We start from the raw sequence: 25943 nt of genomic DNA, 5'->3' as shown, positions 1-25943 counted from the left end.
GTGTTGTATCAAGGTCTGTCTGTTCCAGGCTGTGAGAGGGCTGCAACGAGAGCCAGTCACTGGTCACGTTTGGCTCACGATTCAATGGACTTTGAAATACCCTGATCTAGGCACAACAAACCTCCTAACAGCTGCAATGTGCACTCCCTCAACTACATCTTGCAACCGGCTGTGCATTGAGGCATATACATTATTATACAACTTGCTATATATTAAGAAATATATTCGTGCATCATCCTACAACTAGCTATATAGTAAGGCACATACATTACAGGTCTCCCCCGAGTAGACGAAATGTCTCTCGACATGAGATGATATGAAATGATTATCAAAATATGTTTTAATTATTTGAATAACATTGCTAATATGAAAGAAAAGCGTTCGGGAGCCGATTGCTAATCGCCCACCAGAATATGCTGTTGACCAAGTCCAAGATTTTGTCCATATATTCATACCCTGAAGGTTTCATATTGATAGCTCAAGCCGTTCATGAGATATAATGGTGTTACAGGCGGTCGATAAAAGCTAGTTGACCTTTAGCAGCCATTTTGGTGACATTGACCTTGACCCCGAGTGCCCATTTTCGAACTCGGCCAAGATTTTGGCCATATCTTGATACACTGAAGGTTTCATGTTGATAGCTCAAGCCGTTTATGAGATATAATGGGAGCAGATACACACGCACACACACACACAAACACACACACACACACACACACACACACACACACACACACACACACAGAGGCAGAAAAAACATTATCGCTTCCCCCTTCTACAGGCGGGCGATAATAAGTGAATAATAAGATGATATAACAGTATGAACAGTAGGAGGGCACGATAGTAATAATAAGAGTGTACTCAGTCAACAAGGAACATCTGAGTTAAAAGTTTAATTGTAAATGAATGAGGGAATGAGAGGAGTCCGTGTGGAATTCAGTATTATGGAATAAAATGAATGGAATATATGTGCACATAGGAAGAGGATGGCAACCAAATCAGTTAATAATACGGTGGAACAAAAGTAACTATCATATGTGTGATAACAAAGAACAGTCAGTACACAGGGGTAAGTATGTGATGATAGTATGTTTGAAAAAAGCAGGTTGATACATTATAGTGATAAATAATACAACTGCAACAATATATGGGATCCCCAATATGTTCACAAAGAGTTAAAGCATCACAGTAACTTGAAAACGAGGCACACAAAATGTTCAGAATGTGATAAGTCTTTTCCGGCTTATCAGAAAGTGTAAACCAAATTTTCTCGACTTTTCAGGAATTGTTCTGTGTACAATTTAATTAACTGCCGTGAATGTCATGCTGCCGTGCTCCCATCGTGAACCACCTCAAATCCAGGATCAGGCTGCTTATTCTTCATATTGTTTCCAGAGTTAACAAATATTACCGTTTGTCATGGCCAAAGAAACTTTATATCAATCCTAATTTAATGGAGTCTTTTTTTTATACGTTTGACACGGCAGTGAGTAAGGACCGTTATGATCAGGAATCCTGCAGGAATGAACGCAATAGGAGGATACAGAAAATGAGGGCTCCAGAAAAAGTGATGAATGAAATGAGACAGTTGACCATTAATAAAGTCAGCAATGTTAGGTTATTATTGAATGGAGAGACAGAACTGTGTCAAGATGGAAGGTGATATACAGTATTTCTGTGACTATTACCTTTATCATCCACTTTCACTAGGACATCAGAAAACTAGTTTAGTTGTGTATCCATTTCATTCATATGTGTGTGACAGTATTATCAAGTAATTTATGATGAAAGTTTAGCAACCTGTCCTGTGGGAGATGGCGTCCTCCACCAACATACTTCACCCTGGGGCTTCACCAATGTTCCCGCGCAGAAGATACCATTTCCATCCCAGGCACCCAGAGATGAAGCAAATAAGGCAAGCGCTAACAAGACTGTGTAACCTGGCCAAAATATCTTACCTGTAAAATTAATCCAGATTACTGTTCATATCAGCTAAGTGGTCCTTATCGGTGGAGGAAGAAACACAAGAAACAGTGGGGCGAGTTGCTGAGTGAAGCTTTTGCCTATACTCAATGACTGGTGGAGTAGGTGAAGAAGGGGTAGCAAAAGTAGAGGAAGAGGAAAGGGGCATGAAAGGAGTAGTAGGATAGAGAAGAGGCCGTGGAAGATGCTATAATGGGTGTTTTTTTATTTTCCTCCCATTCGAAATACCTGGGAGTTCCCTTGAGATCATCAACGTGGACCCATGTAATCTCAGATGTAATGTATGATGATGTACTAGTATATGCCTTAATATATTGCCGGTTGTATCATGAAGTTGAGGAAGTGCACATAGGAGCTACCAGGAAGTCTGTTGTGCCTAGATCAGAGTATTTGCAAGTTCATTGATACGTGAGCAAAGCGAGACCAGTGATCGGCTTTTGCTGCTGCCCTTTCACAGCCAGTAGCAGACCCTGATATGACACACGCCTGAATCACCAAGCTTAGTAAATCAAGAAGCAATCGTATACGGAGCTTTATTTTTACACCTACACCTGCTACTTTTATCTGTTCATGTTAGACTTGTTCAGTTTGGGCTGTCACGTGAAGATTTCATCCTGTTGAGTATGTACTGGTGGGAGTTTCATGACGCTGTCACCTGATAATTTTATTCAAACATATCATTAAACTGTGTGAGTGAAGGTATCATCCAAGAATTATCAAGTTCATCCATTTGGAAAAGTTAACAATTTGTTGAAGTGCTGTACTTCGTTTGGAGATGGCAAGAGCAAAATACACGTAAAAAGTACGTCGTAGTATGAACGACCTTAATAATCTCTGGTTCTCACACACTCATTTTCAGCTGAAGAAAACTAACTTGCCTTAGGTGGACTGGAATACTAGAGCTGCATAAACCATAAGAAGATTACCCGTACCGTATTAATACTTTCAGACTCCTGTGCTCACTGTCAGCCGAGGGAAAACCTGTGGCACTGGCTAAAACACAATATGAGTTGTCCCGACTATGACGGGATTAACGATGACAGTTAAAACTCTTAGGCTCTTTTGCTCTCTGCTGAAGAAAATTGCCTTGTGTTATTTGCAGTAGATTATCAGAGTTGCCCGTACGATTACAGAGACAATAGTGACAGTTTTAACTTACTCTTAGTTGAATGCATCCTCTATCGTTAGCTGGAATGAAATACTAAAAGTTCTCAGTCCTAAGAGGACTGCCCAAGGGGACAACGGCCCTTGACTGAGATTCACGAACATATCCACAATGAAATATCCCTCGAAACTTAGATTGATTTTTACAGGAATAATGAGATTGCAGTATCTTCGTGTGTGTGTGTGTGTGTGTGTGTGTGTGTGTGTGTGTGTGTGTGTGTGTGTGTGTGTGTGTGTGTGTGTGTGTGTGTGTGTGTGTGTGTGTGTGTGTGTGTGTGTGTGTGTGTGTGTGTGTGTGTGTGTGTGTGTGTGTGTGTGCGTGTTGTTGTTGTTGTTGTTGTTGTTGTTTTCATGCAAATAAATACACCAAGTACCGAGAGCATAAATACTGTATCACGGGCATTTTCCTTGATTTCGCAGAAAGGACAAACGCTTGTATTCTCGTCGGGTAAGGAGGCTTCCAGGCACCTTTCTTTACTCGTTTGTTCTTGCACATGACATGCTAATATTCTCTTGGATGCAATTTACACATTCTATGTCGATATTCGAAAGATATAAATAACACAAAGTATAATGGTAATGGGTTGTTTGAAAAATTAAATGGTTTGAGAGGAGGTGCGAGGAAGCACACAAGATGTTGAAGATATGGACGAAGGAAGGAAAAATGTAGGGAACTCCGTGTTTCTTACTTTTCGCGAAAAAGGCCATTTTGATTGTAAGCTGTGAGCGAATGATACCCAAGGAGGCTGATGGCAAATGTGTCTGTGAATCAACGTCAAGGGATCGTATTTATGAGGGATTTTAACCAATTAACACAATAAACAATCTCCAGGACACTTAGCTGATATTATGAACCACTTTATTTTTTTGCTGTACTCTTTCCTGCTTATCATTCATTGTACTACGATTCCGAAGTGTCTGGTAGCCATGGGCGAAGGCAACTTATATAAAAGCAATGTTATAAAAGATACATCGTGGCCTAGAGTGTTTACCAGGACCACCGCTCACTATCACACGCTGCCCTACTTACATGGTGGGTGGACGGCTAATACGGTGAGAGAGAGAGAGAGAGAGAGAGAGAGAGAGAGAGAGAGAGAGAGAGAGAGAGAGAGAGAGAGAGAGAGAGAGAGAGAGGGTTTATGAAGGGAGAGGGTGGCAAGATTCCATCCTCTTATCAGTCTCATATTTCATAGAGTTTAAGTACCGTGTTTAACAATCATTCTCGTTCCTAACCCCCTTTCTCTCTCTCTCTCTCTCTCTCTCTCTCTCTCTCTCTCTCTCTCTTTCTCTTTCCGTATCTGTCTATCTATATATCATTGTATGTATGTATCTATGTGTGTGTGTGTGTGTGTGTGTGTGTGTGTGTGTGTGTGTGTGTGTGTGTGTGTGTGTTAGTCCACCTACGACTCCCCCATGACGTAATAACACTTCAGTCGTTGCCCCCACCTTGCCCATCACCAGTGCAGGTCTTCTATCCCTCTGACTTTGTTGACATTCTTTGAGGTGAAATAAGTCACCTGTCGTCAGTTCAACGAAAAAGCACTTCTTGTTCTCGGCTAATATATTTATCGTGATGGATTTGAACATTTTTAGTGAGCCAGGTTTGAGCATAGTAGAAGCGTCCGTACTCAGACACAGTATAATGCAATGTACATAGTTAGCATCTAAATAGTTCTTACAGGCCTCTATAACTCACTCTGAAACTGGAAAACTGTAGCATTTTTTTTTTTAACTGGAAAAAAATGCTATAGTTGTTTCGGTGCGAGGGAGCCAATGATACAGTATTAATGGCCTCAGGCTCTGGGGACTAACACTGAGCTAAACAAAATCATATGGCGTTATCTAGAACACAATACCGGAGTTGTTCCTGCCATGGAGGGACATATGGTGACGGTATTAACACTCACAGGCTCCCATGACTCACGCTCAGCTGGTGTCAAATAGAACTTAATACAAGCGATGTCCCGACCATTAGATGGTTAACCAGAAGAGCCGAACTGATAACAGGGAGAATGACGAAACGGGAGAGGGAGCTAAGCGTGTAATGGAGGAGGAAGAAGATAAAGAAGAAGAAGAAGAAAAGAGAGAAGAAAAAGAAGATAAAGAAGAAGAAGAAGATGATGATGATGATGATGATGATGATGAAATGTAACATTTATGTCAGACAAACGAGGATCACTGACGGAGATTACCAAGTTTTGTTAGTTCTCAATGTCCTCTAGAAAACGATCAGCAGGATTCAGCTTAAATTTAGGTCTCCAACAGCTGGGTGAGCATGGGTAAGGAGGAAACAAACTGAGTCCGTCAGTCTGACTTGCTTGGAGAGAGAGAGAGAGAGAGAGAGAGAGAGAGAGAGGTGGGGGGGGGGAGGGCTAGAAAGAGGGGGAAAGGATAAGTAGTAGATGGAGAAGAAGTCAGATAGAGGGAGAAGGGTGGGGTAGGGGGTCTGGTAGGAAGAACTATCTCAGATGTTCCACGTCTCTCTCTATTAGCGGCGTTGGGGAAGATCGAGACCACTATCACGCCTCTCACCCGACACCCACTAAGAAAGAAAGGCAGGAGGGTGGGGGGCGATAGAGGCGGATACACATGGGTTGCCTAAGAGTTAGGTGTGTGTGTGTGTGTGTGTGTGTGTGTGTGAGAGAGAGAGAGAGAGAGAGAGAGAGAGAGAGAGAGAGAGAGAGAGAGAGAGAGAGAGAGAGACTGATGAGAATCTTGTATAGCGCTTCCTCCTCACTTCACTTGCTTGAAGTACAGCTCGCGGCAGAGCCTCTCACCTTGAAAGGTGTCATCAGAGACTACAAGGTGTAGGCTGAGACTCTCCTGGCACAGAGGGAAGAGCTTGGCGGCACTTTGATCCTGCTGAACAGGCTGGCCAGTGCAGAGCAGCTCCTGGCCTTGTGCCAACCGTCATGCGACCCAAGCGTGTACTATCCAGCAGAGTGGACAATGACTTGGCTTATGTGTGTTGAAAGTACTCCTCCAGGTGTGCATGTCGGCATTAAGCTTCATGGCCACAGCGAGGAAACAAGTAGAGCATCACTAGTGGAGCTGGCAGACCTTGTTCCCACTCCCTCAGGCAGGAGATACAGCGACGGAAGATACAACCATAGCAGTAGTAGTATCAGTAACAGCGGCAATGACAGCAACAACAGCTGTAATAGTAACAGCTGCTCGTTACAACAGCAAAGGAGCAGCAGCAACAGTGGGGGTGATTGGTAAAACAGCATATAGGAGTACATAGGAGAACAGACAACAGGAGGCCTGTTGATCCATGACGAGGTTGCCTGTCGGAAAAAAGGCTAATTCTACTAAGATCAAACCAGTGTGTAAGAGAAAAAGATAGAAAAGAGGGAGGCTGTCATCAGTGCTGGTAATTGTAACAGCAGCTGCTGTAGCAGTAACAGTGGTGACAAATGGAAAAGGAAGGCTGGAAACAAAGATATTTAGGGATCGTAAGACCAACACAACCCTCATAAACCACCAAGCCCTCCGGGATCCCCACCTCACCCCCTCCCCTCATCTGCCATCAACAGGCATCAGGACACCCTCAGTGAAAACTATTGGCATCATTGTGAATACTGATCCAGGTCAGACCACGTCACCGACATCTGCTTCAGGACAGCTGCAAAAGAGACGTAGGATTCACTTACAAAAATAACTGTCGAGATGACTGACATAACCTGTTTTTGCATCAACTTCCCCCACCAGTGTCAATTTCCCAACAGACAACTGGCTGGCAGTAAACGACCAAAGTCAGTGACACAAGTTAAGCAAACCAACATAGCAATCAACATTATAGGGTGTGTCAGCAGTTGATGATTCTCTCTGCCATTTCTCTGAGAATTCCACACCAACACTGGAGACCTAAACGACAGTTTTGTTCTGAGATACGGTGTGGACGTTGTAGTGGAGACAGAAACCTGACTCAAAAGTGAGGTGGGGCCCTCCTTCAAAATAACGAATGACTACACTCACTGGGCAGGGAAGAATGTCTATAGAGGTTAGGTGATGGAGTTGCTGTCTGCTTCAGGGAAAAAGTTGTGATTTAATGCACTACGGAAGAGCTGTTCTTCTTTATAGTGCTGACGGACACCTTGTCACAGATGCTGTTTGCCATGTACTGCCCGTCACAGCAAGTACTAGCCGTTTAATTTCGTGACGAGCAGGTTTACATCTTACTGACATGATACGCTGCAGGCACTTCCTGGTCGTGTGCGACATGAACCACTGCCTGGATAAAGATGTTAATAAAGTCCCCTGATGGTGGACGGACTAATGGATTATACAGTATTACTTTCCCAGTAAAACGCAATGGAATAGCGGACCTTATCATGACCAGCCTCCAAGTGTTGTCAGTTTGGATGAGAAAGCTGCTTGGACGATCATGCTATTTTCATACAAGTTGACGTGGTTCTGGCATGTGACCATCACCTGCACTATCTGACTGTGGGACGGAACTGACTGGTCCCCTCTGGAGGTGAGACTTGTGCACTGGCTCTGGACCATCCTCACCGTAGGAGGAGCTGCGAAGAAGACACGTGCCCTCACCATGTGGCACCTGACTATTTAGCAGCAATATATGCCACAACGCCACCTACAGTATAATGGACCAGTCCTGGTCTGGCTAACCGCTATTGCTTTGTGGCCTAGAAGTGTTGTGTGTGATCCCACTACAAGAGCCCAACTTGGTGGAACAAGGTCTTGCTTCACAATGTGTATAGGCAGATGGTGGCCACGAGAAGATGGGCCATCCATAAGTGGAAGAACAACTTCTATAGGAAGTTGAATGGACAAGTGGCTGGCAGCAAGACCTGATAGACCATGGTAAAGAATTTAAAGGATGCCAGTCGCCAAAGGCCATCCCTCGCCCTATTAAACCTACTGGAAGAAAGGTCATCTGCAACAGCAAGCTGAACTGCAAGCTGCCATCGACGATCCTAGAAGGTACTCACCACAGATAAAGTAAGAATGTGACCAGACTCTGACAAAGGTGGATGTAATGCAGAAGGTCTAATCCCTACTGAGAGAAGGGTAGATGTCAAGGTCACTAGTTCTGACGACAACAGTCAATTTCTGCGGCATCTACAGTGAAAACTACATTGCACAATACAAAGATTATAATATAGGCGACATATTAATGACACTAATCGTATAGAGCTGTCCCCAAGAAAGTATTTTCATAGCCTATTACTTTGCATTATGCTGTTGCCATTGTATAATGCAAATCACGATTGGCGGCAACATCAAAAGATTTGAAATTCTTCAAGTAAAACTTACAAAAGCTGAACAATACGTGGACTGTGCTCTGAATATTCGTGAGAGCTTATGTTTTGTACAGACTCAAAATATTTGTTTGTTATGAATATTGTGCAGCCACTGCAGGCCACTGATTTGGGCCGAGTTTATTAAACATGTAGAGAGGTGTATGGTATGTAGAAGGACTGCTGGGCCTTGAGAGCAGGCTGTGAAGCCCATGCCAAAAGTCGGACACATAAAAAAAGAATGGATTTAAAAGCACTTTACCCTACAAAATTATAAAATAACTTGTCTAAAATACTCAAATCCCGGTAAAGCCTATTCAGGCTGCTTGAGAATAAACTTAGCCCGAGAGAAGGGCAAGCTTCGTTTATGCAAACCGATTTTGTTGGGTGAGTCTCGGGTCCAACTTCGGGGTGGAAGGGGGTGGAAGAAAAGTTGTCACGGCACACATTACTCTTGTAACGAAAGACGTAACTGTTTTTTTTTGTGTGTGTGTGATTTGGCTGTTTTAAATGTCATTATACTCAGAAATTATTGGTGAATAAAAAAAAAAATTGATAGTGTATACTCATTTATGCAGCTTGTTGTGGGTTAAAAATGATTTTTGTTAAATTTATAAGTTCAAGGTCTGCTTCATACAGATAATATGCAAGCTATTTGAAGAGATTATGAAGGGAGCTTTCATCTTGAACAAAAAATGTTAAGTAAACTGGTTACTCAACAAACTTGGTCAATAATAGCCGAGTTATAGAATATTTTGTCTTGAAAATTAGTTTTTTCAGGAAAGTGCAGTGAAAGATGATAAGTTATTTTGTTTTATTTCTCCTGATCTAATTTTCGTAGAACCATTAAATTTGCTGGAAAACCGTGTTATCATGAGGAAATAAAATAGTATCTTAATAAACCAAAATGCTCAATAAATAGCCAACTTACAGCCGATTTTGCATTAAGAAAAAAAAATTTTCAGAATGACTCATTGAACTATGAAAAGATATTTTCTCATATCTCCGAACTTAATTACTCTAGACACATAAATTTTGTCGGGGGAATAATATTATAATGAAGGAAAAAGATTTATGAATATGACGCATTATTGCCAAAAGTCGCATTCTTTGCTGGCGCGTACTGGTGATTGCAGCAGCATGGAGTGTAGAAAAAGGGATATGCAATTTGTTTGCTGACTAAGGCTTTACTGGTAACAATCATTACCTTACATATGGGACTCACCATAACACCAGCATTAACATGGATTCCTATGAAAGTTTGTGAATGAGCCCCGTGCTTCGCTGTTCATTGGCCTCTCATGCATGCTCCATGTGTTATATGAATGGTAAAACAACAACAGCACACACACACACACACACACACACACACACACACACACACACACACACACTATATATATATATATATATATATATATATATACACACACACACACACACACACACACACACACACACACACACACACACACACACATTTAGTTTGCTCATGCTTTCAATGTTGCAACCACTTTACTGAGTGTTTACTAAAGTACCTAAGTAGATTTACGTCCCGAGACATAGATATATTAGCAAAGTATGGCCATCGTGCAACAAGACACCTTAGTGTATCTCATGTACTTGCTTTTTAAGCGATTTTCATTAAACGATATATGTACAGGTATATATATATATATATATATATATATATATATATATATATATATATATATATATATATATATATATATATATGGATAGCCACACACTTGTAATCAGGTGTATTCGATCTGACCTTTTTTTTGATGCTGTATTTTGTCTGGTGGGCTGGCCTAGGAGTCATGGCCGCCCCTGAAATCTGACTGGAAACTCCAGTTCTCTCACCCTCAAATGCTGAGGTCTGATATGTCGTTTGTTCAAGATGATCAACTCAGTGAGGCAGCACCAGGATGTTCGACGATAAGGTCACTGTAAAACACGATAATTGTAGCCGTCCTAAACTCACAAAGTGATCTAGGTTATATTCTAGTGTTCAGAAAAGGCTAAAGAGCGTATTATTCCGGCAGGCACAGATCTCTTGGAAAAAATTAAAAGGCATTTTTTCCTAAGATTATGACACGTGGAAAGCAAAATGACGACGGCATCTTGAGTTATTTTTTGCCCTTGCCTCTTTTGGGTTATGTATACCATTTGAAGGGTTTTGGCGATGCGAAAGAGAACCAATCGCCTTATAGTAGACATATACCAGTGTAGAAAAATATTAGATAAATGGATCTGTCATCAGAGCTGTTATCTAGATTGTGATTACTTTGTGTCTCAACCTAAAAAATATCACCTAAAACTACAATTGACCTGTGGTAAATCAGTGCTTGATGTCCTAAGAGCAGTTAATTCACGATCACCATTGGTGGCATTAGTCTTCGAGACATACAAGCCATAGTTTTGTCTTGTTTTGCTGCTGGACTTACCGTACGATAAGGAACTGTAGAAACTATCTGGGATTTGCTTCATTCACTAACCGTAATACAGTAATTAGAATCTCTTGATCATGCCTCTTCTGTAATTCCTACCAATTTAGTTCTTTCAAACGAGGAAATATCTGAACAGAGATTTCTGCTGTACCCACAGCGAGTTTTGTAGAGAAAAATTACAGGTTTTGAGCTTCTAACAAAGCTGAGTTGGTATTTCCTCATATTCTTAGACAGTAGTTAATCACGCCAAGAACCCACGTTTGAACTATGAAGGTTGTTGTTGCTTTATCAAATATGTCCTTGGCCCAATTGAAATGCATTAAGATTCCAGTAATTTTTATGGTTAGTTTTGATATGGTAATCAGAACGCTTCTGGCAGTCATACTATAACCCTGTATAGTTAACATGTTTAACAGAACGAATACTGACACCAGCAACATAAATACTCGTTCATTCGGCATATATCGTAACAGTTAACAGTGTGTGTGTGTGTGTGTGTGTGTGTGTGTGTGTGTGTGTGTGTGTGTGTTCTTACCTAATTGTTCTTACCTAATTGTATCTTTACAGGAATGAGTCAAGCTCGTACTGTCCCGTATCTTAAACCATATTTATCGTACATATCTTTAAATTTGTGAATTGTTTTGGCACACGCTATTTCATTCGGTAGTGCATTCCATTGATCAGTTGCTCTGTTTGGGAAACTGAATTTCCTTACGTCTTTATCACTTCTCTTCTTATGCAGTTTTTTGCAGTGTCCTCTTGCTGATGCTTCTCCATATGTTAAGTAATCATTTATGTCTATTTTCTCCTTCCCTGATATGCACTTATATAGCTTTATCATGTCACCTCTTTTCCTTCTCTCCTGTAGTGTAGGTAGATTCAGTTTATTTAGTCTTTCTTCGTAGCTTAGGTCCCTTAAGCTTGGTATCCATCTTGTAGCGGCCCTTTGAACTTTTTCAACCTTGTCTATGTGTTTTTTGAGATGAGGACTCCAGACTACTGATGCATATTCCAGGGTTGGACTAATGAATGATGTTATTATCCTTCTTAGCATGTCTTCATTTATGTATGTGAATGCTATTCTCATATTTGCAAGCAGTGTATACATGTTCCGTACCTTCTCGCTGATGTGGTCAGCAGGAGATAGTCTGTTATTGATAATCACACCTAGGTCCTTCTCTCTTTCTGATGTGTATAGGGTTTTATTTCCTAACTTATAATCCCAATCAGGTCTTTTTCCACTTTTACCAAACTTGATTACATGACACTTGTCCACATTGAATTCCATTTGCCATGTATTACTCCATTCATGAAGTTTATTTAATTCTTCTTGTAGCTCTTTACAAGAGTCTGTGTTAGTAATTCTCCTTTGTATTTTTGCATCATCTGCAAACATATTCAGATAGCTCTCATTTCCAGTGTTACAGTTTATATCATTTATATACACTAAAAACATGATTGGTGCCAGCACCGAACCCTGTGGTACTCCACTAGTCACTTCTTTCCATGATGAGTAGTTTCCCCTTAGTACTGTTCTCATTTCTCTTTTTCTGAGAAAATCTTGCATCCAACAAAACAGTTTGCCTCGAATTCCTCCTTGATGGTACAGCTTCCATAAAAGTCTTTGGTGAGGTACTGTGTCAAAAGCTTTCTTGAAATCTAAATAGATACTGTCCACCCATCCTTCTCTTTCCTGTATTGTGTTTGTTACTCTGTCATAGTAGCTCAACAGATTAGTAACACATGATTTTCCTTTTCTGAAACCAAACTGTCTTTCTGTTATCATACTGTGTTCTTCTAGATGATTTACCCAAGCTTTTCTTATAAGCTTTTCTAATACCTTGCTTACAACACTGGTCAGTGATACTGGTCGGTAGTTGAGTGGATTTTGTCTATTTCCTTTCTTGAATAAGGGGACAATATTTGCTTTTTTCCAAATATCAGGTAGTTTACCTTGACTCAAGGATTTCTTGAAAATTAAAAATAATGGTTTACTTAACTCCTTTGCACATTCTCGTAGTACCCAGCATGAAATTTCATCAGGACCACTTGCTTTTCCTCTGTCTAATCTACTTAACTTCTCCTGTATTACTTTTTCTGCTATTTGTATATCTGGTAGTATGTGTGGACATGCATGTTCCACATAGTCCCTCTCAAAATTTTTTTCTTCTGTAAAAACTAATTGGAAATTCTTATTTAGTGCTTCACAAATATCTTTCTCTTGTGTATAAGTGGTTCCCTCGTCCGTAATGGATTGTATTTTATCTTTTACTTTGGTTTTGCTTCTGATGTAGCTGTAAAACAGCTTTGGTTGATCACTACTTTTATTTATTATATCCTCCTCAAACTGTTTTTGGGCTTCTCTCTTTATTCTTGTATAATCGTTTCTTGCCTGTTTGTAATTATTATACGCCCTTTCACTATCGTGTCTTCTGTATCTATTCCACAACAAATCTCTTCTTTCTTTTGATTTTTTACATTCTGTATTGAACCATTTCTGAATTTTCTTATCTGCTTCTTTGTGCTGTGGGATGTACTTCTGGACTCCTATTTAATAAAATTCACAGATTTTTTTATATACAGCATTTAAATCTTGTCCTCTAAGCTCATTTTCCCAATCAACTTCTAAGAAATACTTCTTTAGGTCTTGGTAATTTCCCTTTTTATAGTTTAGGCTCTTTTTGTAACTTTCATTGCTGTTAACTACGTCATATGCTATCCTGAAGTTGTAATTTAGTACTGCATGATCGCTTTTGCCGAGTGGAGGGTGATATATTAAACTGTCAATATCATTTTCTTGCCTAGTAAATATTAGATCTAGCACTGAAGGTACATCGAGTCCTCTTTTTCTGGTGGTTTCCCTCACATGTTGCGTTAGGAAAAACTCTTGCACGAGATCCAGGAGCTTTTGGTCCCAACAGCTTTCTTGGCTAATTATATCTAGAGTATTCCAATTTATATTTGTATTAAAATCTCCAGTTAGTATAATTCTTTCCGATTTCTCTTCCATTTTATATAGTAATGATCTTAAACTCTGAATTGTACTCTCTGCCAGGTCCTCATATTCGTCTCTTTCCCATGTGTTTGATCTGAGTGGCATGTACAAATTGGCTACAGTTACTTTCCCTTCAGGTGGTTGATCTCTTCTGCAATCAGTTCTACTTGTGATGGTATGTCTAGTTTTATTTCATTGACTTTTAGATTTTTCTTAGTATTATAATTCCGCCTCCTTTTTTTTAAATTTCTGTCTCTTCTCCATATATTGTATTCCTCTAAGTTTAGTATGTCATTGGATATCCTTGGTGTTAATTTTGTTTCAGTTAGGCATATTATTTGTGGTTCATTTTCTGACAGTCATTCATCTCTAGTAGTTTAGATACCATTCCATCCACATTTGAGTACATCAACTTTATCATCTTGTTTATATACTTGTCATGACATGGTTTTACTACCTTCCTCCTTTTTATTCCATCCCGTTTGTGTACCACTTTCGTACCTGCAATCCTATTACTTTGTAATAAAAAAAAAAAAAATTCTTCTCCTCTTCTGATCTTCACTCATTTTTTGTTTTTGCTTCCTCCCTTTTCTCTTTCAGTAATTCCAGTTCCTCTTGTGTTAGGCATCTTTTTATCCATACATTTTTGAACTCCTCTTTTTCCATAAGATTCTTTGCATTTTTTAGTATCTCCTCCACAGTGTTTACACTCTGGAAAGTCACCTTTAGAGGTCTTGTCCTGCTTTTCTCGTATTTCCCTAACCTTTTGTGTTCCTCTATGTCTTTACTACAGATTTCCTCTGATACTTCTTTCAGTAAGCTCATTACATTTGCAATCTCCTTTTTGTCTCTTGTGATCTTGTTTTTTACTTCTTCCTCTTCTATACCAGTGATTACTATAGATTTGTTTATATCTACTGAATCTCTGACTAACTTTGGATTGTTTTGGATTATTCTTTTCACTTTCTGTTTAATGCTTTTTTCCTCCACCCTTGTTTCTAAGTCTTTCTTTACTTTCACCATTTCAGCATACATCATTTTTGTAGCTTTGCACAGCTTCATTCACCTGTGTTATCTTCTCCTCAATATCACTGCTTTGGTCTATCATACTGCTTACTTGCCTAATTGTCTCTGCGTCATTTTTGAACTCTTCCATAACACTCTCGTGATTGACTACTATACTTGCCATTTCACTCATTTTCTTCCTAAGTGTACTCAATTCCACTGTTAGTTCACTGATGGTTGTGTCTTTCTTGTTGGCCTCCCTTCCTAGTTTTTCTATTTCTTCCTTTTGCAAGTGCATCTGCTTCTTTATTTCATCAATTTCATTTTTGAAAGCCATTTCTAGTTTGTGTACACGTTCAACCAGTCCATTGTGAGTCTCCACTTCAACCAGTTCTTGGTAGAAATCATCATTTTGCTTTCTACCTTTATCCCTTTTCTTTTCCAAATTTGCTTTACTAAAGTATGTATCCATTTTGCAATACTAAAAGTACAGAGTATGTACTTACATTTCCCGTGCTGCTGTAGTCTAAACAAACCTCAGCTGACTGAGCGCATTCTTTCGTCTTGGTTCTCTTTTCTATTTGAACAAGTCTTGTTTAAACTTCTTCTTATTATTATTATTTTTTTTTAATAATGAAAAATCATTTAGTCTAATCTGGTACACAGCTTGACTCATATAAAGATACTAATTTAGGTAATGCCACTGGCCGTGTTGGTTCGGTACGGAGCGCCGATGTCGCACGTCTGCCTCCTTTGACTTTGACTCCCTCTGTGTGTGTGTGTGTGTAATTCACCGGGTCGGTCAGGATCACTTGATGGTCGTGATCGTCAGCTTTTACCCTCCCGGAAGGGAGCTGAGAGCTCATATAGTCCGATCTAAAGGCAAGGCTGTGACCTTCACACACGCACACACCCGTCCCCTTGCTCAAGGGGGACAGTAACCACCCACTTCGTCAGTGAAACTTTTCGCAACCTGAGCGAGGCGCGAACTCCCGTCCACCAGTTGGCAAGCGGGAACGTTACCACTGCACCAGCGAGCGGTGTGTGTGTGTGTGTGTGTGTGTGTGTGTGGGTGGGTGTGTGTGTGGGTGTGTGTGTGTGTGTGTGTGTGTGTGTGTGTGTGTGTGTGTGTGTGTGTGTGTGCGTGTGCGCGCGCGCTCCTAATTTCATATACGCATTCAGCTACTCAGTATGAATTTGTCTTTGCTTAATGTTACCAGTAGCTCAGTAACGAGGTTTTCTATTTAAATGATGACGCCGGTACCTATAAAGCGCATGTCTGTACTATACTGAACCAACAATCAGTCATTATCAATTGCTGCCATGATGTTCAGAGATACAGAGGATAAATCGGTCCAAGAATTAAGCCCTGGCGGACAATATAGTTTGTCTCAGTGTCAGTGGAAAACATGCTATTAATTCAGACTGAGTAAGTATACCCTTAGTTAAATAATCCTTTATATAATTCAGCCGGCATGTATTTTTTAACACCTATCAATAAGAATGCTACGACATACACTCCCGAATGCCTTTGACAGACCATAGGAGTGTTAGAAGGGAGTAGTAGAGAGAGAGAGAGGAGAGTGAGGGAATCGTCCCCCCCTCTCTCTCTCTCTCTCTCTCTCTCATTGTTCTTTGAGTACGATGACGCTTCTTCTGTTGTATGCTCCAATCTGTCAGGCGATTTAACTGATCACAAGGGGATACATCAGTTATTGTCGAGGTCAACGTTTTTTTTTTTTTTTTTTTTTGTTCACTACTGACGGAAGGGGTTAAAATGTTTCCTTATGTTTCCCGCCCTCGTTTGGTGGTCTAGTGGTTAGAACGCCCCAGTCAGAGCGACGGACTTGCTAGGCCCATATGTTCTATCCCCAGTTGGTGGCTGGAAGTTTTTCAATCACGTACCTTGTGCCATCAAAGGAAGTAGGTTGATAATTTGCCCCGACGAACGCACTGGGCTATGGTTGCCGTGCCTGGGACCACCAAACCTTAAAGAGGGTAATATGGGATTGGCTGCCTACGTCCATTGCTATTACGTGTTAATCCTTCACTCAGTTCAGTCTGGAATAAAAGTAAGTTCAGTCCTTTCATTACGGCAGTTCTTTCTATGACCTGCTGTGTTAGGGTCATCCTGCTATAGTAGTTAATGTTATTGTTTGTACCCACTTCACTATTAGGTGCATCTGCTAATATGAATAAAACAGCCTGGCATCAGCAAGAAGTTACGAAAGGTTTTTACCGTGTTAAAGAACTTAACCCCCTCAGTTGGTTGATACCTTTAGTATTAGGCTATATTGTCAATACTTCTTGACGATTCTAGACAACTTGAAAGAGACATTTCAAACTAAAAGGGTTCGGCATAACTGTCTTCCATTAACCTTGCCAGTACTGCAATGCTTTCATAAAGAAACAAGGTAGCAGCCAACCGCACTTTACTGCATCCGAGATAGGCTATAGAGGCCTGAGGCGTGGCTTACCGAAAAGCAGGACATTCAAAGGTAGATGATTGACCCACTTCTCTGGACAACATGATCGAAAAATCTCTTGTCACTTCTTAGGGAAAGAACTTATGCAAGGCCTTCACCCCGACTGGGACGCTTCAGACACTAGATCACCAGTAATTTAGTGCTGGGGGGGGGAGGAGAGTTTTGAAAAATTGTAATTTCGGGGATTTTTAAGCTCAGCAATTTCAGTGTTCTTGCTCATCCTACATAGTTGATTATATACTCTCACTCTGTACGAGAAAGGATAATTAAAATCAGTATTTTAGCTTTCCTACACGTAATTGTTCTCTGGTGAAGAGTTAGTACAATTTACACTGTTTTCACTCTAGCATTACTCTTGAGAAAAATGAGCTTAGTATTTTTAGTGTCACTGCTGTAACTGTACACTTTGGGTAACTATATATATATATATATATATATATATATATATATATATATATATATATATATATATATATATATATATATATATATATATAAGAACACAAAGATGTGGACAAAACCTCTGTCTGACGAAAATTTCTGAAAAAAGAGATGATGGTAGAACATGTCTGATCTCTCTCTTCGACGTCTTGAATGTAGTCTGACTGCAGCTATTACCTGTGCTAACTTAGCGTAAATAAACTAAGGCCTTGCTTATACTATCGCACTTCAAGTTTTAATGAAACGGCAACCCGTACTCTGGAGAAACGTGAGCTCAGTATATTACAGTGTTTCTGTTTTCGTGGAACAAGAGAAACGAATTATGTCAATGAACATAGGCCTGTGGAAAATTTCCTCACCAAAGCGTTACTCTGCGGAAACGAAAATAAAACTAGGTTTTTAAGAATTATGAAATGCCTTGGCAATCCTAATAATGTGGGAGAAACGAGAACAGACAAAGATGAAAACAACTGGTGCCGTGGTATTCACTCAAACTTTATGAGAAACACCAATAACTTCAAAAAGTTTTACGGTAAGGAGCGTCCTGGTATTTCCTTATAGTGCAGGAGGTACCAAAATAAGCTCAGTAAGTCCAGGGTGTCCTGACATGAACTGATGTTCTCGGGGGAACAAAAATAAACTCAGTAAAAATACTAGATGTCGTAATATTAACTTATTTCGAAGCAGGGACCAAAATGAACTTCGTATTTACAATGTGGCAACTCAGAGCCACTGTATTCCCCGGTGAACTCGTTTCCCGCGGTGTGTTTACATTTGGGGGGCATTGGTTAGGGCTGGCGTGCGTCAAGTGAGCCTCACAGCCTAACACCCTGCTCACCTTTGCAATAACATGCTAACTATCTTAGTGACGGATCTGCTGTCACTTTCAACCTGTGTGTGGTGGTGGAGGATATGCATGTGAGAGAGAGAGAGAGAGAGAGAGAGAGAGAGAGAGAGAGAATGGCTAATCGATAAAGAGGCAGATGGGAGGCTATGTCTACACATCTATACTGAATCATAATACGGGCATAAAGAGCTAAACAAACTTTCGCTCTTCGTACTCCCTTCTCTCTCCGGCACTCATGCCCTGCTTCAACCTCTCCAGCAGGGAAGGCTGAGATGCACGGAGGTACAAGTGCAGCTCACAACTAAAATATTTAGTGTTTGATCCTCGGGCTGGCCAAACTGCTGGACGTAGTTTCTTACTTATTATTTACTGTTCACACAACACTACAGCTGAAAACGTTAATACAAGATAAACTAATGCTGGTTGTATTGCTGGGGAAGAAATGGACAGGAAAAGTTGACTGTCTTGGTCTTCGTTTAGTCAATACCCAATGCCCTAAATCCTCTCCCTTTTGTGTTAAGAAGGTCAGTTGTGTTATATTATTGTTTTCCCCACACGGTTTTATTCAACTTTGGGGGGAAAAAAAAACTTTTGAATTGCAGAGGTTTAGTTACAGCCTTCATCAGCTCATTCTGTACATGGTTCTCGGAAGCTGCATAAAGTTATCTGATGATAGCCTGATACTTGGTGACAGGTGTCCATGTAAAGATGTGAAATGTGTTGCAGCGAGTGAAATGTGTCCAAATCGAGTAGCTTTCGATGAAAATGATATTATGTATATATGTTTTTCAAACTCACCACTTTCCACTGTAGTTTCACCTCGTGTTTTGGTTGAAGTGATTTTGGTTTTTCTTGTTTGCTTTCCAGAAAAATTCAAATAAGTGCGTCACGGCCTGCGTCTCGTACCAAAACTGTAATTCGTGCACTTTGACGGACATCACCGGACAAAACTGGCCACGTATACTGTATCTCATCAAATCGTCATTTCTGAACCAATTTTCATCATATAAATGGCAAATTCAGTTTTTTTTTTTTTTTTTTTTAAGAATTTTCAGCAACTTCAGTCCAATGACATTTTACAGAATAAATTTGGCATGAAAATAGAGTGGTTTTTGAGAAGTCTAATTTACATGGTCATATTAACTATTCATGAGGATTCCAAATAGATATCATTTATACTGTATATTTATTGTTGTATATTTTCACAGAATTGCATAACCATGATCTGCCTCAATTCCACCCCCACCCACCCGTTGGCCTGGGCAGCAGTTCGTGTCTAAGCATTCTTGATGGCTTGCTTCGTTCGCTCACTCGAACTTTAAACAAAAAGACTGGAAATCATAGCATCTTTTCTACGAAGACGAGTAATGTTATTCTTGCTGAACCCAGGAGTATGTGTTCACCTTAAGTGGCATCCCTCACTTTGAAGGGATCTCAAAGTTTCCGGTAACCTCTTCACTATGATGAGTTTCCCTCAACATGAATGAAACGATATGACATTAGCAAGGAAAAAAACTTACATCATCGTGCTGAAGTAGTTCATGGTAATGGTTTCTTATCCCGTCACTAACAGAGATCAGCTAGGCTATCTAATATACCATAGCACTAGCCGTGTGTGTGTGTGTGTGTGTGTGTGTGTTTTGGGCAGCCGAAACTACACGTTCAAATCGCACCAAAATTGGCACAAAAATAGCAAAAAAATCGCTGATGTGAAAAAACTTGGTCTCATCACGATTGAAAAACTTTTACTATATATAATGAACGATCACATATTGACCAAAAAACGCCTCTCCTGGCGCCCGGCATAGGATTTCCGTAGAATTTTTTGCCCACAGGTCTATCTATCTATCTATTGCCAGACGCCTCAATCCCGTTTGGGGTGGCCACAAACAAATCGCCTCCAAGTCGCCCTGTCCCCCGCCATTTCACTGCCCTGCTCCCAGCTCACACCCCCCTCTCTCATATACCTCTCCACCCCATCCCTCCATCTCATCCTCGGCCTCCCCCTCCCTCTTCCCCCCTCCACCTCACTCACATACACTCTCTTCGTCAGTCTTTCACAGGTACAACTAAAATATACTATACCAGTAGCCGTGTGTCTGTGTGTGTATTTCGGACTTGCGTTCTGACAACTTGGGTTCCATTCCCGAAGCTGCAAATAACACGATCAATTGGTTAGCTGCAAAAAATCCAAGTGACAACGTTTGACTAGAACAGCACATGAACGTGACTCGGATTACCTGATATGATCGCAACGTGCGCGTGAAGCGCGAGGAAACGAGTGAGAAACGCGAGGAAACAAGTGCGAAGCACGAGAAAGCGAGCGCGCAGCGCGAGAGCCCTCCGCAGGAGCAAGTGCGAGGGGCCCGAAGGGCTCACGAGCACTTGTATTAAAATGTGTGTTTAACACATCAAAACTGTGCAGCCCCATTCCACGAACGGATATTCTATGAAAATTAGAGGTACACAGCAAATGAAAAGAATACCATAATTAGTAAAAAAAAAAAAAAAAGTTTTCTGCAACAGTACCATGGTTAGCCCTGACATGATTTTCTGTAAAATTTACTCTGCAACGCTTTGGATTCGAACCTCCATCTCCTTCCCCTCCTCCCCTTCTGCGTTTATAAAGAGCGTGCCTTGTCACACTCCCAGCTTAATGTGTGAACTGCAAAAACACTAAAACAGCCAAAGTGATATACTGCTGGACCCACGGGAATCTTGGCCCCCCAAAGGGTCTTAAAACCACCATAAGTAAGCCATTTTATGATTATGATTTCTTATTCATAAATATTCTTGAGTTATTGTCATCATCAACCTACTTCTGCTCCCACCTGCAGATGATGAAATGAGGCAGGGCACAGAAAGTCGAGAAAAGGAAAGGATACGATGGTGGGGAACTAATCACCAGCATGCCCAATGAAACTGGGTCACACACCCTGTAACTCACCATTTAAGTCCCCGGAATCCTAGCTCCACCAGACAGATACTGTACACCTGTCCGCTGTTACGTACCTTCATAATTACCTATCGGTCAGTCCGACAACTGTCACGGCAAAAAAAAAAAAGAAAAAAGAAAAAAAAAGAAGAAAAGAAAAAACAGTAGTACTATATCCGTGTCATACTCTCCAAAATACACAATTCAGCCAACCCGCTTGATCACTTGTCAGTTTCCTAGACTCGTCTGCCTCCACGTAATTCTTACTTATATATTGCACTTAATAACCATATATGGTAAATCCATCTTCCTGGCCTACTTTCCCTCCTCTCAGATAAACTCATGTGCACTTTTATCTCCATCTTATTTATATCCATTCTCTCCATATGACAATCATCTAAGTACCTTCCCTTCACCCCTGTATCTTATCCTATCCAATCTCTAGACACCACATACGTTTCTCAAGAATCTCGTCTTCATCATTCTGATATTGACTCTTTGCTTTCATGCCACACCAGTGTTTCACACCCATACATTAGTCTGGGAACCAATAGTCCTTCATGCAATTATCTTTCAGGTGCCAAACTCAGACGTGTGTTTTTTGTCAAGGTATGTATAGCTCAATCCATTTTCTTTCCTTGTCCCATTCAACTCTCCACATCCATTGCACATTAACCTCTCATTTCTATAATCACATCCAGGTATTTTAACGCTCTTACCATTTCAAGTCTGTCTTCAATCATGAGAACACCACACTGGGAATCACTGTTCTCAAAAACCATACCTTTATTTCTGTCTGTACATTTACTTTCAAGGCACAATGCTCACAGAAATCAACAAAAGTACATACATTCATCTGTGTACAATATATATGAAATATTCCACCCTCCATAATGCTATTTTCATCTCTCTCTCTCTCTCTCTCTCTCTCTCTCTCTCTCTCTCTCTCTCTCTCTCTCTCTCTCTCTCACTTCAGTTTTTATCTCTCATAATCCTATTCATATAAATATTGAATGACAATGGAGACATCACACATCCTTGTCTTATTCCAGCACTGATGTTAGGCCATTCACACAGACGACTGTCTACTCCTACACAGCTTCACTGTTATCATGTACACTCTTAACCATATTCAGATGTTTTACCTCTGCACTGTACATAAGAATACGCAAAAACTTCCGTAAACCCTTCTATTTATCTTATCATATGCTCACCAAGCCATTTGATAAATACGCTACTTTCTTTATGATGACTCTTCCATATTCCTTTCCTACCTTTACACACTACCTCTGGTAAACGGAACCCAAACTCCCTTCAGATCTGCCATCTGTCATCATCGCCACAAAACTTTACTTGAAACCGTAGAGACCACATATGAATACATGACTTACGCAAATTACAAGAAAGAAAATATAAGAAAATTCACCGAAGAAACTGAACATCATTTTAGCATACTAAACAACACACTCATCACCAACATCGACAGTCACATTATGAAATTAGCAAAATTGTATTTAAAACAGACAAGCAGTATATTCCATAAGGTAAGAGAGGCAACTGAACGATCCAGACTTTACACGGAAGATTGCTTGCCGCAAAAAACAACGTGACTGCAACAATTTTCCTTAACACATTTCAGGCGAGAGTCGAGGACAACAGGCTACCAGTCGCTTCAGTCAAGTCCACCACCACAAGCAAACATGGACACAAGTACTCTCCTAACATCACACACAAGAATGTAGTTGTGTCACACATACCCTCCACTAGAATCCCTGGGGTGACTATGATGTCGGACTCAAATTCAACGACTACATACAAGATATTAAGAGGTGGTGCACCTCCGAACTCAGTGCTCTTTTGGTCACTTACAGGGGTGTATTTTGGTTAACAACAAACCAAAAAACACTCTCCCTACTCTACAAATAATGGATTAGATCAATTATGTCCTATGCTCACCCGACATAGACACCTACCCAATCTAGCACGCATTGCAACACCTTGCAGACCATGCAGAACAACGGCCTACACATTATCACAGCTGCACCAGAGTCACTCCCACAGCTCACTTATACTTTGAAATGAAAGTCCTAACTGTTAGAGAATATCCATATATGAGATGTACACAGCTCTATGCAGCAGCCTGTGCTAGCATACAGCAGAGCCTCACAGCACAATCTGACACATAAAACAATCATTGCACGAACATTACCAGATCCTTCTCAACAATTTCCCACCTCCAGACATTCCAACACTGGCAATGAGGAAGCACCTATACACTCCTTTCATGCGCAAGACAATGCAATTCCTCAGTCAGAACATTTTATCACAAGCCTTCCTCCCAACATTCATCCATCGCAGATATCCTTCAGTGGAGCTGATCGAGTACACCTTGCTAGGCGACATCAAGATGTCATTCAGCCCTCTTCAGTTACCAACTTAGATTTGGGCCGGGTGGAATCACGGATGACACTTGCACTGCGTCAAGATTAGGCCCAGACAACCTAACACACACACATTGGACCACCGAACACTGTTTGCCACACTAAGTTACAGACACATCATTAAAGGTATAAGGAACATACGGGATGACATCATAAGGACGGTTGCTTACCTGCCTTCGACAGCTACACTCAACAGACTTATACCACAATAATTTTTGCACTCGCTTTGATCACGTTTATTTTTCTGCAGGGTCACATTCACAGCTTCTTCCACTCTGCTGGTACATTTCTACTCATCCAGGCTTTCTTACATACTTGCATCTAACACTTCATTCCAGTCTCTCCATTACTCTAAACAATCTGTGCTTATGTCCCACCAATCGCTGATGACTTTCCAGTTTTTAGCTGGTTCTCAGCATTCTTCACTTTCGACAGTGTCACACTTCCCGGCACCACATTATTTGTAGCGAACACGTTAGACACCAAAACGCGTTGTAACAAATGCTACAGCACTCGGAGGTCTTTGCAGATTGTTAAGACTCCACGAATATGTGTTGCTCCATTCCATGTATTGCAAATGGAGAGAAAATAGATCACATGGAGGAATATTGGTCCATGGTGGAAAATAGGTTCATGGTAATAGTACTAGCGAAAAATAGGTCTATTGGAAAATAGGTTAATGGGAAAATGGGCTCACAGGGAAAACAGTTCCTTTGGGGAAAGTAGGTCCAAGAGGGAAAGGAGATCTACTGAGGAAAATAGGTTCAAGGGGGGAAAATAGGCCCAACGGGGAAAATTTGTCAAGCCAGGAACAGATCCCCTGGGGGAAACAGGTATGTGGGGATTGGCACCTCTGGGGTGTAGGTAGATGAGTTCGTGTGCTAGCAGTATATAAGATGTATTTGCTAGCTAGCGTCATAGAAGTTCATGAACTAGAACACAAAAATTTGACTCTACAGTAGCTATTAACATGTAGGGATGATTAAGGTACAGAAACAAGAGATGCAAAAAGCACAAAAAGAAGGGAGGATCTGGGATGGGATGGGATTCAGAGCTCTATACCCATTAGTACATTCCACCAGCCACAAACAATTTGTGAGCACAGTGTGGAATGTAGTACTGGACATACAACTCTGAATCTGCTCCCATTCCAAATGCCTTCTTTTTTCAGTGCTTTTCACATATTTTGTTTTTGTACTTTTCGTCCCAACATGTAAACAGTTATTGTAGAATGTAATGATATTTTCTAGATAGGAATAGTTTATATTCCTTTTTACTACGATATAGTCTTTCTTGCTGCGGCATGTTTTTGTTTCTTAGAGATGATTTCACAACGTATTGGAGACAATTGTTGAGCTGGAATGGTTAGGGAGTCTTCATCTACCCCATCACAAGAGAGGTCTTTCCTTAATTGAATAAATATGTTTGGCAGAACGAATGTACCAAAAAGAACGTCGTGCGATCCGAGCGGTTAGAAAAATGACGGGAAAGAGTGGAGATTATTTCTACCTCCTTCACTACGATAGGTTTTCCCTGAGCTAAATAAACTCACTGGACGTCTACAGGAATGAAACAGGAAAAAGCGACATCGTACAGAACAGACTTAAACCAACATTTTTTTTTTTTTTTTTAATGCAACATTAGGACTTGGTTGAGGGTACAGGTCTCTCTCTCTCTCTCTCTCTCTCTCTCTCATAATTAGCCGTTCAGTTTATCAGGTCATCACCATGCAAGTCAGTGCGCCTTTGTCCGTCAACGAGCCGCTCCCTCAAACGCTTCTCTCCGTGACGTCACACTGTCAAAGCTGCCGCTGCATGTTTGACTTGGTTCATTCCGCGTCCAATTTATCTTGCCTGCTGCTTATTATTAGCTACCTCACAAGACGACTCGGCTGAAACTCCAACAAACCTTAAGATCAGCTGCCTCTCT

The sequence above is a fragment of the Coenobita brevimanus genome, chromosome 39 (assembly GCF_032717465.1).
Source record: "Coenobita brevimanus isolate Jiangsu-jjx chromosome 39, ASM3271746v2, whole genome shotgun sequence".
Taxonomy (NCBI): Eukaryota; Metazoa; Arthropoda; class Malacostraca; order Decapoda; family Coenobitidae; genus Coenobita; species Coenobita brevimanus.
The sequence above is the reverse complement of the archived record's forward strand: the minus strand, read 5'-3'. Positions refer to the sequence as shown.